Genomic DNA, 21,397 nt, shown 5'->3' on the forward strand with positions numbered 1-21,397 from the left:
AAACATTTTTCGTAACATGAGCACTTGACGAGCATTTAAGTACTTTTACAAACATTTGTTCGTAAATGTTTGTAAACACATAAAAAATTTTCGTAAAATATTCGTCAGATAAATAAAAATTTACGAATAAATGACAAAATTTTACAAACATTTTTTTGTGTGTTTACGAACATTTACGAACAAATGTTTGTAAAAGTACAAAAAATGCTCGTCAAGTGATCATGTTACGAACAATGTTTGTGAAAAAGGTACAAACTTTTAGGAACTTGTTTGTGGGTTATACGATTCACGAGCATTTCGTAATTCCCCCATAGGAATTCACAAACATTTAGGAAAATTTTTACAAAATATTTTTTTCTGTATAGAATTACTCAGTGCTGTGAATTCCCAAAGTAGTTGGCAATTTCGCGTGTTTTCTCAATAATATTATAGTGCAACATTAGGAGGAAAAGCTCCTCCAATAAAGAAATGTGTTGTGATTTACAAAAAGACAGTGAAGCAAAAATTAGGCAGTGTTTACTCGGTTACTCGGATATTTTTTATGGAAAATTAAATTTCGTTATACAGGTGTTTACTCCTGTCTCAGGAGTATTGTGTGATAAAAAACTTGTGTCTAAAAGTCCTATTTAGTGAAAATTTTAAAATATTTTTGTGTGTTGTTGTCATCCAGCTGGAACATTTTCGACATGTCGGACGGCTCATTCAGCAATAGTCGAATGAGAATAATATTCGCAAATGTGAGTAGTGAAATTGGAAAAAAATCACCAAAATTCCATAAAAAGTATCAAAAAACAATAAAATAGGTGAAGAATTAATGAGGAAATGGTGTCTAAGGTGATAGTAGTACAAAATTGTGGAATGCATTTGACTTTTTTATTGAGAGTACGTACGTCGATTTCGCACATATGCGCTATAGAAGGATGGCAAGTGCACTGTTTTTGGCGCGTCGTTTTTTGGCACGGAAAAGGACCGTCCCTTGGAGTCGCTTATATTACTTCATGTTAGAGTAAATTTTAAGCCCGTAAAATAACTAATGTATTACTAACTAAATATTGAGTAATGCTCTGACTAAAATTCGACGCGAATACGACTAATTTTTAAGATTCCAATTAGTAGTAATTTTTTGCCCATTGGGACAATGATCTATTAGATTCTGAAGAACTCATTAAATTGATTTCTATTTAGGTTTTTGGGACCTTTGAGAACTGAGATAGGTTTTTTTAGGACAATCTATCCTTCGCGTGAGCATCGGAATCTGTTGATCAAATCCTATGAATCAAACACAGAATTTCACCAGAGCTTTCGAGACTTATCGTGTTTTCCTCAGTGGCTGTTTGAGAACTGGGCTAAACCTCTAGTCTGAAGACCACTACGCGATCTTCAGTGACGTCAGTCGACCTGGAAATGTTTTTTTTTTTTTTTGAGAACGGGATTTTGGTGTACGAGAAGGCGAGGTCGACCCAGCCTCAGATGGACCGACGGCGTGGACCAGGACGCCAGCTCATTTGGGGTGCGGAATTGGAGAACAGTGACGCGTAACAGGCTCGAGTGGCGACGGGTCCTGAGTCAGGCCAAGACCAGTAATTGGTTGTAGCGCCAGATAAGTAAATAAGTAAGTATTTTGGTGTTCGTGATTTTGGTTTTTCGGGATTTTGGTTGCTTCCGCTCTAAGACATATTGAAAATTAAAAAAAAAATCGCCTGACGCGTGTTCGAGCAATCCCAAAAAAACATGATAGTGAAGGGAAGTAGTTAAAAGGGGCATGTTAATGGTCCCAGGGTCAACTTATTGAGGGTCTGCCGAAGGTTCCAAACCTCTATATCTAACTGTTTGACTTCTAGGCGTGGTAACGGCCGTACGGAAGGACGGACGGATAGACAGACGGACGTTAAAGGTAGATTTGAAGGAAAATCGGAGACAGCATGGGGGTTCCACGAAGATCAGAAGATCCTATTTCTAACGGTTTGGTCTCTAAATTTTACGACGGCTGAAAGAACAATCAGTCTGGTATCATCTGTCGGCAATTGTCTGATTTGCGAAAATATGTTGAGAAAAGAGATCCCTGGCTAGTGGAACGTGGAGATATAGGATTAGAGGGCAAGTCTCGAGGAATTCAGATAGTTTTATATATTATTCTTCGGTTAGTTTGTAAACTTTTGTAGGAGAGGATGATAAAAATGTTTGAGATTATAAAAGAAAAGCTATGCAAGCCATTGTGAGGAGATCTCGATCTCGGGCCAGACCTAGGACAAGGTGGTTGAATAAAATTCAAGATTTTACGTGGGAGGGGGAGCGTTTTGGGATTGAACCCGAAATCTCCTGAGGTGGCGAAGGATCGACTCGACATGCGTGGGCTGTTAACCTTGATGTCATGGGCCCGCGACCCCAAATGGAAATAAACGGTTGGAAATGATGATGATGATAAATCTAGGAATTCTTCTGTATAATCTCAGAAAGGCAATATTAAAGAGAACTATACTTCATTGGATTCTAGTTAAACTTAAAATAAAAGACAGCTATATAAAATTACACTATCCTCTTCTACAATCTGCACGTTGTATTATTATATTAACAATAGTTTGTGGTAGGGTAAATTAAGCTAATTCAAAACCTGCCTCAAATGGAAATTTTTCGTTACTCCGAATGGAAACGTCACTGTTTTCATGATAAATACATTACTAAATTACTACATTCATATATTTTCTATACCACAGTTTTATTATTTATTTAATTTTACTCCAAATAAAGCGAAAATCCATTCATATTCACAAATTTTAATTTGTTAATTTCTCAGAAAAATTAAAAGTGTACCTTTTCACCATCGAATTTTTTATCGATCGACCATGTTTTCAAATGAAAAACACAATAAAGTGACTGTTGTTTATTCATTTCGTTTAACATTTATGTCATATTTCTGGATAATTTTGTTTAAATTAAGTGCTAATCTTTATTGTTAACAATACGTGAAGTTTTCAAATGAAATAATTACCTATTTCGTGAACAAAAAGGGTTTTTCTGAAGTTTCTGCGAATGCTTCAATAGGAAACCCCGGAAATATGATTTATTGGAGAGATTTTCTTATTGTTTTATTAGATGAGAAAGGAGAAAAGACAAGGAATAAGAACAAATCCTGTACTCAGGAGCAACTCAACAAGGTTTTTGGAAGCCTTTCGTCGCGGTTTCACTTACACGGTTTGTTTCCAATTAGAAACACTCCCTTGTCTCCATTTGGATTAATTTGTTTCCAATAGAAGCATTTTACACTCGCGTATTTTTCTTGTATTTAAGAAGTTTTCAAATTATATCTAAAGAATTTTCACTAAACAGTAACATTCTAGAAGAGTCAAGAAGCAAATTTATGTAATTCTCTTCAGAAAAAATATGAACTTAATGTGCTAAATCTTCTGTCAAAGTTAAAACGTTTGGAAATGGTTTTAAATTAGGACATTTACCCTAAGTGTACTTTAAATCGTTTCAAAATTGTCCAGACTTAATTGCAAATTACATATATTTTTTTTATAAATTTTATGTTACTATGGAAGCCACAGTGAGGGTATATGAGTGGTAGAAATAGAAACATGCGAATCTTATTTATTGGTGCATCACAGATTGAAATTCCATTAAGTATTTTGCGATGCAATTTCCACTTCATTACAATTTATTTACAAACCGAATTTCCACTGCAAGAATTACAGCTCTCACAAGCTGAAACATACTTATTACTGTTTTTTCCGATTCATAATTATGTTAATTGCAAATATTACACATAACGGTAATTAATTTTCAAACCCGTAATTCTTACCATTATTGTTTTATCATTTGCATTCCAATTTATTGAATAATGTTACAATTTCGAAAAACCTTTAATGATTTTCTAATTTTAGAACTCTATTAAAGAAAGGCAAACGAACATCATTAATAAATTTTCAATGCCCCGTGTAATAGATCTTGTTTACATATAATTGAAGGATGAGTTTCTTGTCTTTAGTACAGCTTAGCAAAAATGAGAATGGGATGAAATTCAATTGAAAAGGATTTAGGGGATTTATTTGAGTTTGTTTCGCATTTACACACAATATCGCTTTTGTCATCTTCTCGCTGATTTTGGAGGTTTTTGGATTTGGGGTGAAGTTACAGGTCGCTGCCGTGTTCAGGATGAGAAAATCACTGAAACAATTTCTTTGTTTTTTCCGGTTGTCGGACAAAGAAGGGAGATATGAATAAATCGAAAGTGATTGGGATTTATTTAATAAAGAGGGCTTGACAAATAAAACCACAAAATGTCCTTTTTCGGGGGGGAGCGCAGAGATTCGAATGAGGCAAAATAAATGAACAGAATAGCAACTAGAGAATTGTAATGGGAATTGTGAGGTAGAAAAGAAGGTTTGACGAGCTTTTATCGCAGAAAGCTCCAAAAAAAAAAGATGGGCAAACTCGGAATTGTGTCAGAGGGTAAAGATTGTCAATAGGGAATACCTTTTTTCTCATACCAACCCATTTTATATTATAGCTCTGTCTCCCATTTTTGGGGATATCAATTTCCTGCACCCACGAATATGTACACAATTCTCGCACAAACACTGCTAAAGGATGAGTTTTCGCAGAATTTTTCCAAATATTGCCTGCACATAAGAAAGAAAACTGGAGAATTTGTGAGGGTACCAGGGAAATGGGGTACAATAAGCTTCTGGTAATGCTATTTTTTTTTATATGTATAGCTGAAAATCGAATTTATGACAAAGTCGAAATGAGATCATCGCGCAACCCTTGGTATTTCTGATGATTTTGACAAACGAATAGTAAGCACAGTTGAATTTTTGAAATCTTAAGGGGTTACGTGGGTCAGAAAGACTGGAAAATACTATATTTATCTAATTTTTTGTCGACATTAAAAATTTTATTTTAACTCTTTATCAAAAAACTAAATATTTCCTGTTAGCTGATGAATTAAATTCGTACTTGAACGGTAGATTTTTTTTTTTTAAATGAAATTGGAATTTTTGTCAAAATATTGGCCACCTAAAATAAAATTAATTACAAAAATTCATTTTCTTGATAACAATTTCAAAATTTACGAGGTCATTAAAGTTTAAAATGGGGATATGTACTTACTGTACCCCAAATTTTAAATTGCTTAAAATTGAGCTTTTGGGAAAATACAGTAGAGTCTTCAAATTCGAACGCTCGGGGGGTATTTTTGACATTTCTCACCTCCCAAATTCGAACGATTTTTTTTAAAACTAACGAAAGTTGTGTCAGATTAAATTGTACTTTGAATCAAATTCCCGTACTTTCTCACGAGTCTTAGTAGTAACATACTTCCTTTTCGTTTTATACGATCACAATGTATGTAAACATTCAGGAAGAAGCACTTAAATATGATTTTCATTCACCTAGAATACAAACTTTCTAACATAACCTCACAATTGGCATTTTGAATCCAAACGGCGTTCGAATTTGAGAGATTCAGATTTGAGAGACTCCACTGTAATGGAACTAGGGGAAAAATGTGTAAAAAAAACACTATCAAAATTTGATATTTGCTAAATATAAATCATGAATTGAATTGTGTTAAATTGAATAAATCAGTCTTCATGAAAACTATTAAAAATTTTTAAGGGATTCAAACAATGAATTTTGAAAAGGAGGATACGGCCCTAGATGTGAGAGTTTGATTTTGTGGGAAAAGCCAACTCTCCGTGTGGAACTCGCCTATTTGGTATCCACGAAATTTTCGATTGGAAATTTTCTCATGAAAAACCGGAGAGAATTCTCGAGTGGTGTTCCCGGTGAGAGTTTGATTAATTTACATAGAAAATAAGCAAATAAATTAAAATATTGCGTTTTTTAAAGTTTTAAATGGTTTTTAAATGATTAATTCACTTAATAAATACAATTTCCGTATATTTATAATAAATTTCAATTAAGTTTTTTTCTTTAATAAACTGGGCAGGTATTTCGAACTTTTTTTTATTATCTGTTTTTATTTGTCTATTTTTTTTTTTTGGCATTTTGAATCCAAACGGCGTTCGAATTTGAGAGATTCAGATTTGAGAGACTCCACTGTAATGGAACTAGGGGAAAAATGTGTAAAAAAAACACTATCAAAATTTGATATTTGCTAAATATAAATCATGAATTGAATTGTGTTAAATTGAATAAATCAGTCTTCATGAAAACTATTAAAAATTTTTAAGGGATTCAAACAATGAATTTTGAAAAGGAGGATACGGCCCTAGATGTGAGAGTTTGATTTTGTGGGAAAAGCCAACTCTCCGTGTGGAACTCGCCTATTTGGTATCCACGAAATTTTCGATTGGAAATTTTCTCATGAAAAACCGGAGAGAATTCTCGAGTGGTGTTCCCGGTGAGAGTTTGATTAATTTACATAGAAAATAAGCAAATAAATTAAAATATTGCGTTTTTTAAAGTTTTAAATGGTTTTTAAATGATTAATTCACTTAATAAATACAAGCAGGTATTTCGAACTTTTTTTTATTATCTGTTTTTATTTGTCTATTTTTTTTTTTGATTTTGATACCAATCATTTTCCAAATTGTTTATTATTTTAGTTTTATTTTGTTTCAGCTCTCGTGAATAAGAAAACGGTTGTGGCCATTTAATGATTAGATCTTTAAATAACCTATTTATATTCTTAATAAATACGAAATTGAACGGATTTTTTACAGTTTACTTGACCGTGAACTCTTTAAAACTCTTAATTTTTGTTTTAACTAAAACCGGAGAAAAAAGATCGCATAATTTATAGGGAGTTTATCAGGAAAAAGGTCTTTTTTAGTAAGTTGAAATTGATAGATTTCAAGAACCAACAAAACAAATATTTTAAGCAGCAAAATAATACAAGTTATTATAAAATTAACAAACGGATAATAATAATTGAACAAATATTTAAAAATCGTGTAGTTACGTGTTCTTCCTTAAATTAGAAAAAAATAATTGAATGAGATTTTTGATATTCGCATCTATATTATCCTTTTCAATTCGACATACAATCTAAGAAAAATTGTAACTTCTCTATTGAAAAACTATTTAGGGGAAAGTGCCCATGCTTGATACCATTGGAAGCTTCGTAATAACTAAATTTTCTGTGTTTCATAATAAATATGTGAATCATTGGAACCATATTTTAAAAACTATAGGAAAGTGGCCATTTTTTAAAATATATTGCGGAGTCACCTTTAATGAGAAACATAGGAAAAATTTAGTCATTACGAAGCTATCAATAGTATCAAGCATGGGCACTTTCCCCTACAATGCTTGAAACGCTTTTCTTTAGGTTAATAAAGTCTTTATTTGAGAAAATGCCTTCAAATACTCCACGTAAAATAGAAAAGAAAATGGATACTGTCTAGAATTTTCCGCGAAAAACATATCACTTTTGAATTTTACTCTTGAGTGATGCCACATCAGTATCTTCTAAATTTAAAATTTTCAACGATCTTTGTATGTTCTTATAGAGATAAAACCGGATTCTGAAAGGGAATAAAATTCTATATCTAATTCTGTAATAATCGAAAAATCAAAAAATCCTCAAACTGCCATTATCAAGTATTGCAAAAATGTTACAATAATACTCGTCAAATCCGAAAACAATACCAAATTAGTGAATAAGAAAACTGTTCTTGGGGAAAACTCGTAACCTGTTAACATTTAACTCTTTCCGGACCGCAGCATATGCTGCAAGCCAATTTCACAATTTTTTAATCAAAAATATCTAAGCTCAGGAATTAATTGAGGTCCTACAAAAATATCTTACATTTGGACATCCTTATAGTTTGTAATCATCGAAAAGAATTGAATTTTTATCAGTTCTGAATAATTAAAAAAACACTATTTTTCACTGAACATTCATAAGCTGCTTTGGGTACTCAGAGTCCCAAAAGAGATGAAAGAGTTAATATGCGTCGTCGCTTGAAAATTGGTTCAAAATACAAGAAAATATGAAAATATTGAAAAAGTAAGTATAATAAGAATTGTTGCAGAATAATATTTCAGAGAAAAATAAGGTGAAAATTAACTTTAGACCTTTTTTTCTTTTCCGAATTTCTGTTGGAATTTTACTTATTATTTAAAAAAAAAAGCGCAAATTATAAATGAGAATTTTTAAATTTTACAGGAAAATATATATAGGTTAAAGTGATACAAATTGGACAGTGGTACAAGTTGGACAATGGTACAATTTGGACAGGGCTTTTTGTCTTGATAAATTTAGTACTTCATTTTTATTTGTATATTTTTAATGCTTTAGTTTTATAATTTGGTTCCTTGTGCTTCAAAACAAATTTTGTACTGTATTTATCAAGAAAAAAGCCATGTCCAACTTGTACCGTCGAATTGTCCAACTTGTAACACTAATTCCAAATTATACACTTTACCCTATATTGATATGAATACAATAATCCTTGTCAAATTGCTAAAAAAAAAGAAAAATTCAATGGAAACTGGTTTTTTGTTACAAAAATCTCTGAAAATTCACTTTAGCATTTATTTGACAATTTTCAGAAAATTTATACAAAACCACAAGAAAATGAGAAAATTTTAATACGTATAAATACGTATTTATAATTGAATTAGTATAAATGCAAAGGGTTTTTTTTAAAAGTTTTTTTACTTTAGTAAAATATTAAAAAGAGAAATTTGGCAAAAAATCCGGTGAAGTCATTTAAGTGTTAAGAGGAGTCGCGATGAATAAATCAAAGCTTATAAGTTTTTTTTTGTGACCGAACAACGCGCGGGAATGTCAAAAAATGATTTCCACAAAAAGTTCCACACGAAAATCTCACCTGCTTCTCTCCGATATTCGTGGATACGGAGAGCAGGCAGGTGGGAAAAATAGGAGAAAACGTCACGGAGAGAAGCTCGCGTAAAATCTTCTCTCACAAAGTGGAGGATACGGCCCCGAAGGATACGGCCCTGGTGAAAGTGAGAAGTTAAAAAAATGGATTTAATTGCTCTTAATATAATTAAATTTTTCTTTGCATCAGTTTAAAATTCTTCAAAAATTTCCTTTTTTGAAAAACTAAAACTGTTATCTTAATGTGAACAAAACTGTGAAGATTTTAGAAAACCCGGCTTAAGAGTTTACCGGGAAGAATCCTTGTATATCGAATCCTACTTTCTTGGTTACAAAGAAATTATTTTAAAAATAAACTTTTCTAACACTTAAGTCACAATTTTTTTCTATTTCTTTTTTAGATCAAAAGACAAAATTATTTTGAGCACAATTTACTAACCTGAATGATGATACTGGTCCATGCTCCTTTCTTGCTCTATGGAAGTTGTACAATTGCTCCTTGTAACCTGGATCGTCCGGGAACATCAATTCCGGGAACAAAGATTCCGGTTTGGATTTTCCTCCTCCTTTACGAAAATTACTTTACTGCGGTTTATACCTGGTTTTATCCAAACGTGCAGGAGAGTCCAGAAGAGAATTAGCATGTGGTAGCAGTTATCAAGAATCTCCGTATCTATAAAATCCCGGACTGGTTTCTCAAAAGGCAGAAGGATGTCATTGATGGAATATATTATCAGCTCAATTCAATTGTTCTGAACCTGGAGTCCATGGCAAGCTTGAGAGCTGAACTTGGGACTTCGCGTGCGAGGGCAACATATCATCAAGACCACCGGACGTCACTTCCTGTGTCCAAGAAAAAGTAAATCTTAAAGATTTCGTCCTACCTTATTACACTTTACTATGATTTTTTTTTATTAAATACACTATAATTCACCAATTTTTGAAACAATTTAAACAAAATTAATTTCACTGGATTTATTTATTTTTTTAATAAAGCAAAGGGAAAAAAGGGAAAAAGGAAACTCCTCGTGCTCTTTCTCCCTCTGGTCCCTCTGTGTGTTGCGCAATTTACTGAAGTTGGCAACCCTGTCAGGCAACTCGTCGAAAATGGTGAGCAAAAACCTGTTCTGCCATTTTGGATGGTGAATAACAGTAGACCACCTCGCCACTTTGTTCACGCCGTTCACGCAGTACAGGAGAACTTTTGTGCTGCGTGAAAATCAAGAAAATGTTCATAATTATTATTCAAAGTGTTTTAAAATTATCATATGTTTGAAGTGTAACATGTGGGTGTTTGTGTGGATGTGAAATTTTTATGGAAAAGTTTGTTTTATCAGTGAAAAATGAGAAAGAATCTGCGCGTCCCCTGTGTTTGCTTTTTCCACCACTAAGTAGATGATGGCGCGCGTATCGGTAAATGGATCCATCTTCTTTTTCTTCTTCAGGGGCCGAACTGGACCTCTTCACATCCACACAGCGAAAAAGGTCCATCATCAACTTGTTTTCTTCGAAAGGTAAGCGATTTTGCTTTTTTTTATATAAAAATCTTTAGCAAAAATTTAATTAAAAATGCCCAAGTTGCATTTGAATAAATCTATCGATGTTTCTTTCGAATACTAATATCAATTCTGTGCGGCTATATTAAATAACAAAAATTTTTAAATTATTTCAAAAAACAATTTTAAAAATACAGATGAAGTACCAAACTTTTTATTCACTTTTAAGAAAACAAAAAAAACTATTTTTCGACCGAGAATAATTTTATTAGAACTATTTCTTGTGAATGAAAAACTGGAAAAATAAAATGGAAAACTTGGAAGGATTAGATTAGATTTATTAACAATAATATGCACCAAGCTATTTCAGCCAAATGTGCATAGGCTAGACTTGTACCAAGAAATTACAATGGTAATTGCCCGACCAATATTTAAGAAATTACATTTTGTCTCCTAGTAAATCAATAGATCAAATATTAATTTTATAAGTCGCTATTGTACATGATCCAACTAAAAAACTTGGAAGGACTTTCAGAAAATGAAAGAAGATTTCATGTGCTGATTTCATGTGTTGAAAATGAAATGAATGAATGAATGATTTCATGTGCTTTTTTTTGGAATCTGATTGAGAAAAATACATTGCTTATGCATTTTCTTTTACCTTTCCATTTAGTTGAAATGTAATAAGCAAAAAGTTTTGGAAATTTCCAAAAACTAACCGGCTTATGAAGGTGAGATTCTTAACGTAAGCTAAATCGGAATGCATGCAAATTCGATTTAGAGCTGAACTTCGGGGACGCCATTCAGTTATCTTGAATCAAATTCGTGAAATTATACAAATTTTGTATTTAAACCAAAATATCAAGGATTTGAATGAACTGGGAGAAAAGTGATATATGGGTGAAATGTAGACCAGAATGTTCACTATAATTTTGCCGTAGAAGTTGATCTCATGGATTAATCAGAAGCCGAGATAATCGAGGTAGTTTGTTTCTGAACTCGTTTATTCGACCAAAGCGCCCCAAGCGTTCATTTGATGAACTTCAACTATATCAAAGAATTGTTGTATTTTGTGAGAATTTCTATTTAAAACCCTATTTTAAGTGTCTTAGTCGAGTAGAAGCAGTCAAATTGGAATCTTATTGGTATCAAAGCATTATTATGGGAAAAATCAATTCAAAATCAATGAATATTCAATAATATCACTCAAAAAAAGCGAAGAAACTTTGTTAGTACCTCACCACAGCTAAATAAGACTGAAGTAAACACGAAGTTCTGTCATATTTCTCGTAAGCAATTGCTCACACTGAATTGTCAACAAAGCAATTTCAACTGAAATCATATTCAAAATTTAACGTATTTAGTGTTAAAATCTTCCAAAAAGAACAAATATTTAGATAGAATTAATTATTCATCAAATATTGGAATAAAAATCCATCATTTTAATCAATTTATTTTTAGTGTCCAATTTTATCCTCAAAGTGTCCAAAATAAGAAACTGGACAAAATTATGAGCCTTTCCCCTATGTGATATTGAAATTGGTTTTCCGATTGTGGCGCTCCTGGTCTTGGTTCTACGAAGTTCAAATGTTCTAAAAAAAATGTTTGATATTTTTTGATATCTTTCGTTTAAGCCCTCACTCATAAAAATGAGTCAAATAGAACCAGAGATATGATATTTGAATTTCGTGAGCTTTGACCCCTCATGTCCCCGGTTCTATTATAACCATAGCGCACTTACGCCCCATTTTGGAAACGTCCTAGACTATACTATAACACTCTACAATTTTATTAACTTGCACACTGGCGTTTTTGAGAAAAATGAATTTTGATGAACTTTGACGCTATCGCAGCGCCGCCTGTGCTGACTTTTTGAACTTCCATCTGAAAGTACTCATCGAGACGAAACCGAAAACCCAAAATTTAGCACAAAATGTTAATTAGAACCGGAGATAGAGGCCGGTCAATATTCGAACTTTGACCCGTTATAGCTCGGGACTTAAGTATTTTTTGTTTGATATATTGAGTATATTTTTGTTTGATGCCGTATTTCCAATGCTCTGGACAGGATATACAACTGCAAGAGACAAGCAGAGCTTACGCTTGCAGTAACTGAAACATGAGATTGAGGTACTGATTTTGATTTCGTTCTGTTTGTTATCTTTTCGTAACGCATTCTCAAATACCAATTCAAAATTTATCTCGATCAAAAATTTACTCTGAATCTAAACTACCTCACCTTCCCCTATGAGTAAATTAACACTCAATTCTTTCGTAAACCGCAAGCGGCTGAGCTCTGGTCAAACTACTAGGACAACCATAAGACAATTCCAAATGAACTGAGAAATTATTGATGGAGAATTAGAACTAGGGGACGTAGGGGATATTTGTAGTGTGGTTTAACTTTCGAGAATAACTTCAACATGTTTACAAAGACAATTTGACTAGTTAGCATTTTGCTACCTGTGTATGAACACGAATGCTAAACAAAAATAAAAATCTTGCTTAAACTTTGTCGTATATAATGGAAAATTCAATTTTTCCTCTTTACTTTCCCTCGCATCAGCAAAAAGTAATGTATTTTTTATTCAGGCATTTTCAGTGATTGTTTCTTTATTCTCGCTGCTATGAAGAAGAAAATGTGCAAATCATGATATAGACAAAATAATAATAGCGAAGAGATGTGTGGGTGGAATTTGTATGGGGTGGCTTGAAGATGCAGTGACGCAAACTGTGAACTACTTTCTTGACAAACATCATGCAAAGCACGATGTAAAAGTGAAACTCTACGAATGAATATAAAGTAAGATTGAAGATAATTCCATAGATGTAGGCTTGAAACAAGTGTAGCGCATTTGAAACTTAATATTGAGAAAAACTAAACATTTCTTTATGGCACTTCAACCCTTCTCAAGGTTCATCATTAATTCGAATGTAATATTTCAACAAATTTCAATATTTTTATTTTATCTATTCAGTAGCGGTTCTGTTCAAACATAAGCTTCCTGCTTCAATTTTATTTCAGATCTTAGCGATTTTAGGGAAGCATGTAATGACTTCAATTAGATTTCGTAAACAATAGTGCTGATTCTAAATTAGAGATTTTTAAGACACATTCTTCTCGTTCAGTAATAACCTTCCCGATTTGAGAACTCTCTCCGGTTGAGGTTTTTCCTTTACCGATTCGAAGGTATATCAGAGAGAACTTACCTAAAAAACCGTTGGAAGTTCGAACGTTTAAACCGACGAGTTACACAAAAGTGAGTAAGTTCATGAAATGGACATTTATCTTAATAAAATTGCAATTAAATTGTTCTGTCATCCTGATATTCCACAAAACTACACAAAATTCACTTTTTGCAGCAAACTTTTGCACACTGTTCTTGACATTGTTGACGATTGAAGTGTCAAGAATATCGAAATTCGAAATGGCAGAACAATCAGCGCTAAAGCAGCGGGTAAATGAACTTGGACTTTAGGCTTTCGGTAGGTTTTCGAATAGGTTTGGCTTGGCTTTGGAGTGGCTTTATCTCTTCGAAAGGTTATTACTGAACGGAGCCAATTGGGAAGGTTATTCCTGAGCGAGAAGATTGCTTATACTGACTTGATTATGTTCTGACCACTTTTATCGATTAAAATTTTCACATTAAGAGTAAATACGACGAATATTTATTAGTTTCTTAAGATAGTTAGATATTTCTTGATAGCTTATGATTCGGCAAAGGCTGAAGAACTTGAATAAAATTTACATTTTCTCATGATTCTCGCCAAATGAGAATCAGTATAAGACGCGAAACATCGCAAAACAGTAAAATATTTGTAATGTAAAATTGGAGCACATCAAAGCGTGAATTGGTAAGACTAACTGCTAATCAACTAATATTAGTATATTCCACTGCTTTCTTGCAGAGTTTGATTTATTTTTAAAGGTGATGTTTTTTAAAGATTGAATAGAGGAAGGCTTTCCTGGCTTTAAATATGTCATACTTTTTTTCCATATTACTTTAATGAATCTGACTTAACTTTTCCAAAAAATGTGTGACTACAGTTCTATTAATTTATATTGCCAGGTCAAATTCATTAACGGATTATGGAAAAAAAATATTAATTGTCCGAAGCCAGAGTGTATGCGAAGCCTGAAAGCTTTCCTCTAATTTTTTAGCAGTTTGAAAATCAATGTACATTTTTCAGTTTGAATTTTAAATACATTTTAAAAGAGCAGATTTCTTTTTCAAGATTTGGTAGTTGGTAAAAAATCATTTTAGAATCTTAAAACGTAAAATTGGGAAATTATCGACGAGGTTCTATAATACTTTAAGGTATTTTGTATAAATTATGTTAAATTGATTAGATATTATAAATATTCCGGGATTCCTATGAAATGATTGAAAGAGACGGTGTTTATTTTTAGTCTTCGAATCAAATGCAATACCGCAAATAGCAAGGAATTATGAGTCAATCAAATGTCGTGATCGCGAAATAATAAACAAAGGACTTTGCTTCGGGAACAAAATGCACAACTAGCGGGTGCTCCCTATTCACTGTACACTGCAGAATGTGTGTGTTTCATTTAACTGCTGTTTTTAACTTAAACTTTTTGAGCTATAAGCAGTAGCGATTCACCTTAGGGAAATGTATCACTCATCAATTAAATTTCATAACGGGTATTATTATTATTAATCGTATCGAAACACTTTTATTTGGTATTGCAATGTAATCATAACAAGGTGACTCGTGTTGGAAGAATCTGCTGATCGTAGATCGCCCAGGGACGCCTTCCTCGTATTGAATACTTCTTCCGTGTTCCTGAAGGTTTGTGGGCAGAGGCGGTGCATTTTATTACGTTTTATCACAGTCAAAAATGTTTTCTTTCTCGACATTCACTTGCTTGCACCGAGCGGGACTCGAACTCACAGCTGTGAGTGTCGAGTCAGAGATCTCACAGCCCAAGAGCCAACGGTCTTGCCTATTGCGCCACTGAGATCCCATAACGGTTATGACTTAAACGGTTTTTAGACTAGAAGCTTAGCCCAGTTCCTGAAGGTCCGGATTTCCTAAACAACAAGCAATTGCAGTAATTTTTTCAATCTATATTAAGTCAATTGCTCTAAAAGTACAGTATTCAGTAAAAAATTTCTTAAAAAAAAAATTGCGTATTGAAAATATGATCGATAGGGTTGGAAACACGAGTGTCTTATTATTTATTATCTATTTTATTTAAAATTTGTTAAAGAATTTTGACTATATAATTTTTATGTTTCACATGGGAAAACATTTACGAATTCTACCATTAAGTTTGCAAAGTTTTAACCATCATTAAACAATGAATTTCAAGGTTTATTGTTAGTACCGTTTGATTTGCTATTGCAATTGAAATAGATATTTCACCAAATATTTTTTTATTATTATTATGCTCATCGCACTCGAGAACACAATTTTATTTGAAATATTATTTGGAGTGCATCGCTATTCTGACGCTGTTTGAAATTATACCATTTATTCGCAATGGGAGCATATGTTTCTAATGCCATAAATGAAAGCATTCTATGTGCGTTCCCTCAACGACTTTCATCTGTTGAGCATATACTGAATAAAACTTTATGTATATTTTGTTGGTATGAATTCTAAGTTAATATTACAATGATACAGGCAATTATCTACAATGTACGGAGATTCGGTTACATGGCAATTATGCGACTTGGCGACAGGAGGTGTTACCGTAATGGATGATTTGTAGTAGTTTAGTAAGCGATAGTTGGTAATTAGACACTGTCTTTGAATCTGCTCAAAATTCCACCCATGGCTTTTGTGAAGAACTCAAATGCTTCTCTACAAAGCTTTTGAAATCTTATAGAGTATACAGTAAGAGAATTTAGTGAAATGTGAGATTTCTTGAAGATCATGCTGTAATTTTATGTTTCTTTATTGGATTTCTTAACGCCTTCACACAAGCTTTACTATTTTTTTCTGGCTATTAGGTCGGTTTCTGAAATGGGATAGAAGAAATTGCTGTTGTAGCCTTGATGAGAATTTGAATATTCAAAATGATGTTAATGTTAATAAAAGACTAATTAAATTATTAACATATTTTATGTTCATTGTATTCATTCTCTTAACACTGATGTTTACCCATGAGTATTATTATTTGGAGATGAGCGCATTGGGGAGTACGTTGAAGAACATGTACACATAGTATTATCACAAAAAGAAAGATGTTGTATGTGAAATGAATTGGTTATGAGAGTGTTGGTGAAAGACTGCTAGTGACGCAATAATAAAGTGCGCGAAACGAAGCAGTAAATCAACTAGTTCCTGTCCCCTCACCGAAAATCCCTGGACGACTGTACCATCATCATACCACCGGCACACACTTGTTGTTACTTACAGCCTAGGACACAATGCAAGGTAGATTTCATCATGTCGATATGAAAGTTGTTAACTCTTTATGCTTTTGTTAAAGCTTCTCGGAAGGTCACTTCTGACGGCGAAATAGCTCTCTCCATGTAGCCCCCCTCAAAATCGATAATTGAGTCCTTATTGTTCTGTCACGACTCACGATTTTAGATGAATGATGAGAGCCAATTGAACTGGAGAATGGCAAAGGTATTGTTTTGCACTCCAGAAGTGAATGTGTCTATTTGTAAATTTATTTTTCGAAAAAAGGAATTTACACATTATTTACGCAGTATTTACACAAAGGTATTTTGTATTAAAGGTATTTTACATATCGTCGGTTGCGTCTACCTCTGTCGTATCTGCATTTGTTTTGTACAGTAGAGTCTCCTAAATTCGAACGCTCGGGGGGTATTTTTGACATTTCTCACCTCCCAAATTCGAACGATTTTTTCAAAACTAACGAAATTTGTGTGAGATTAAATTGTACTTTGAATCAAATTCCAGTACTTTCTCGCAAGTTTTAGTGGTAACATACTTCATTTTCATTTTACACGACCACAATGTATGTAAACATTCAGGAAGAAGCACATAAATATGATTTTCGTTCACCAAGAATACGAACTTTCTAACATAACCTCACAATTAACATTTTGAATCCAAACGGCGTTCGAATTTGAGAGATTCAGATTTGAGAGACTCTATTGTATCTGCATTCGGTGCAAGGTACAATACAGACGACCCCTCTTGCGTGAAATGCTGACACAAAAAAAATGCAGATACGACAGAGGTAGACGCAACCGACGATATGTATCAACAGATACCAAAAATTTCAAGAAGCTTGGTCGGTTCCTTCTTCCAAAAAGATACGAAAAACAGCTAAGTTTTGACTTCCTAATTGGTACTCCCCCCTTAAATTCATTTGGCTTTTAATTTGAAAAATTGTTTTTTGATATTTCGTTGAGATTTTATATGTGATTTTCCACAAGAACAACATTTTTTCATCTCAAAGCTATAATTCTTGTGAGCAATACATATTCAATTGCAACTAGGATGAGTGATATGTTTCACTCGAAAGCTTGAGTTTGTGTCCGAGACTGAGATAATTCTCTCTTCTCTCTAATTTTGTGATTCTGGAGATCCACCTCGGTTTGTCCGAGTGTGATATAATCCTAGGTAGCTCATGACATAATCCTTCATAATAAATCACACTCTTTCTTATAAACTAGACCGCTAAAGTGTTGTACTGCAGTGACTGCAGTAGATGCGAATGACTTTACCGCCCTGCTGTTTGTAAGCTTTTCTGTAATTCTAGCACTTAATTTGATTTTGATCGATCAAACATGGTAGATGGTAGATCGGATCGATGAAGAGTCTTTACCGTTCTGATATGGTATATGGTAGATCGGATCAGTGAAGAGCCTTTACCGATAGTAGATAGGATCGATGAAGAGTCTTTAGCGATCGGACATTGCAGATGGTGGTTAGGATCGGTAAAGAGACTTTACTGATCGGACATGGTAGATAGGATCGATGAAGAGTCTTTAGCGATCGGACATTGCAGATGGTAGTTGGAATCGGTGAAGAGAATTTACTGATCGGACATGGTAGATAAGATCGATAAAGAGTCTTTAGCGATCGGACATAGTATATGGTAGGATCGGAGAAGAGTCTTTACCGATCGGTAGATAGGACGCCGATAGGATCGGTGAAAAGTCTTCACCGATCCTATCTACCAACTACCACATAATAATAATAATAATAATGGTGGCACAACGTTCCATCCGAGAAAAGCGCTTTTCAAGCTATTTTAGAAAAAAAAAACACATAAAGGACTGCAAATCGTTTGACTACTACAAACAACAAGCGGCAAGACATGATAATGACGTTTCTTTTCGCCGTGAGACATCAGAAATTGCTTCGCTTTTTTGTTACTTTTTGCTCTATACCTTTTGTTACTTTTTACCCCAAGTGGCCACTTTTAATAAAAGGATTTCTGGAGAAAAGAACTTTTGTGAAATTCTAAAATAGATAGCGGATTCGTATTCAAAAAATCCAAATTATTTAGAAAATATTCAATAGTGCATTAATTTTGGAAAATAAGTAGGTAATAATTGTTATTTTCTGCAAGGAAAATATTTCAAAAATAGGGCTAAAAATTTCGATATTTTTTATTTTCTAAATTCCTTGTTCGAATTTTTGAGAAACTTACGACATTGAAGAAGGTCTATGGAGGCTATCTATAGAAAAAAAATTTGAGCCGTTATCTTTTTTACCTTGGAAGATATTGAACTTTGAATTTTTCAATTTGTGACTTTTTGCCCCACCCAGCTAGCACAGTTAGCAGAATAAAATAGGATTTTCAGCATTTTTTTGCTGAATCGGTCTGCTGGCCAATCAGCAGCTCTCGAACAAAAAGTGCTAAGCAAATACATAAAAATGGCACTGTTTAGCGCTCGCAGTGGATGATGGCAGAACTAAATACTGCCGGTAGATGGCGCCAGGAAGCATTTAGCAGCAAATTTTCTCTTTCATTTTTTTTCTTTTTCTCTCAAAATGTCAAAATGGACTTGGAATTTCCCCTGAAATTATTTATCAACTTGGGGGATATTATAATCACGATTTTTATTACTTATATTATTATAGGAATTATGCTGCGGTATGCTGCCTATAGAGAATGGTCAAATAAGAGTATTAAACATACTCCCGACCAAAAATGTTGCATTTTTTAGTGAATTGCGTCATTATTTTCCCGAGAAAAAAAAATATTTTTTTCTGAGCAAATATTCAGTCGGGGGTTATAAAATTATTCATTATTTATGAAAAATATGTTTTTTCTTTTGCAAAAAGCATATTTTCCTCAATTTTCGCAATTAAATATTGGCGTCTTTCCTGGAACAGCCATTGATGTATTATGCTCACAGTCGGTCACAACTATTGTAATTGATCTTGAAACAGGATTTTTCTACTTTTTTAACTTTTTTATGGTAAATAAAGTTGCAGATGCATTTAAAAAAATCCATTTAAAAGTTGTGACTCCCCCACTTAACTCTTTCGCCACTTTTGGGACTCTGAGTACACAAAGCAGCATATGAATACTTTGTGGAAAACAATGCTTTTTTTTAATTATTCAGAACTGATAAAAATCCTATTCTTGTGAATGATTACAAACTATAAGGATGTCTAAATGTAAAATATTTTTTTGTAGGACCTCAATTACAGTAGACTCTCACTCAATCGGATCTTTTTCAATCGGGCGACGAATTTTGTTGACAATTTTCACGTTTAATTATGAACCTAATTCGCTCAAATTCGCTGTAGTTCTTCCTATTTTATCGTGATTCTTTATAATTGAGCGCCCTTTGTGGAATTTACAAAGGCTTTGACGCTCAATTCTATCGCTAAACCGGATGACATTTTGCCCCATATTCCCGATTGAGAAAGAGTCTACTGTAATTTCTGAGCAAAGATATTTTTGATTTAAAAAAAAAGTGAAATTGGCTTACAGTATATGCTGCGGTCCGGAAAGAGTTAATGAGTTCAATAATGCCTTTTAAAAATACTAAAAAAAAATTTCTATGGATACTACAAAATAAAATATAATTGTTTTATCACAATTTAAGTTGAAAAATTTACATAAAAGCGTTTTTGTTTGTTGCGGCAAATGCGGAAAATATATATTTTTTATGTTATAAAATGTTTTATATTTTACAAGTGAAATAAATGTATGATCCGTGCACGATGCATATGCATAATGTATATGCTGCACTTTTCTATTTATAAATTTTCGATTATAAATTTTCTAAAGCGTATTTTTACGCAAAAAACTACTATTATTATTATCGTGGTAAAATAACAAACCAATAATTATCGTTTTTTTAATACTGTACGTATTCTTTTTTAAATGAAAAATTTATTCAATTTGATGATTCATTTTTTAAATTAAAAAGATATGCATTTATATTTTTTAGAAGAGAGTTTTTAAATACCTTTAAAGTCAGGAAAATATGCTAATTTGTTGGAAATCATTTCAAATAATTTTGAGTAGACTGTGTATACCATTAAATAAAAATTATAGAGGCTCTAAATTCTACATGTTCTTGATCTTCTTGGTATTTCCATGAGGTTCCGAAGTTTTTTCAATATTTCTCGAATTTAGAATTCATTAAATATCAAAATATCTTGAGAATTCCCAAGAATTTCTTGGGTTATTAATTTTCTAAAATCACAGCGGACAAGAATTCTTGGCAATGCAATTTTAATTTAGGTGTAGTATATTTTTTTATAAATGAATTCACAATATTTTTTGATAAAATTAGATAAAAAAATTAAATTTATTGGTCGGAAAAGGTTTAAGAATACATATTATTCAAAATATATTATAAATATGATTTTTTAAAATTTTTGTGAATTTTAAATTTTTTGCTTTATTTTTTAATGTCAAATGTGGTTATTGTAAGAATCATAAAATTGTAATAATGGAAAAGGTTAACCTTAGCTTCTACTCAACTCAGCAAAGACAAAAACCAAGTGCATTAAAGTCTCTCACTCGATTGGGGAAAAAGAATAACTTTGACTAATTGCCACTGCGATCGCTAGTGTAACTTCGAGGTCACCAGAGCTCAGCTGAAAAAATATATGTTTTCAGCTGATTTGAAAAAGCTTAGCATTTGGTGCTCGCTGGGCAGTTCAT

The 21,397-nt window shown here is 32.8% G+C and overlaps 1 protein-coding gene across 1 annotated transcript in view; it reads left to right on the top strand.

Annotated features, from left to right (window-relative positions):
* Nucleotides 1-9,970: 9,970 nt before the first annotated feature.
* Nucleotides 9,971-21,397, top strand: part of LOC129807444 (cAMP-specific 3',5'-cyclic phosphodiesterase) — a 378,877-nt gene continuing 367,450 nt past the window's right edge. The window contains exon 1 of the mRNA XM_055856714.1: nucleotides 9,971-10,329. The gene's annotated coding sequence lies outside the window, so the exon portion shown is untranslated. The remainder of the gene's footprint in view (nucleotides 10,330-21,397) is intronic.

Source organism: Phlebotomus papatasi, chromosome 3, assembly GCF_024763615.1.
Source record: "Phlebotomus papatasi isolate M1 chromosome 3, Ppap_2.1, whole genome shotgun sequence".
NCBI lineage: Eukaryota > Metazoa > Arthropoda > Insecta > Diptera > Psychodidae > Phlebotomus > Phlebotomus papatasi.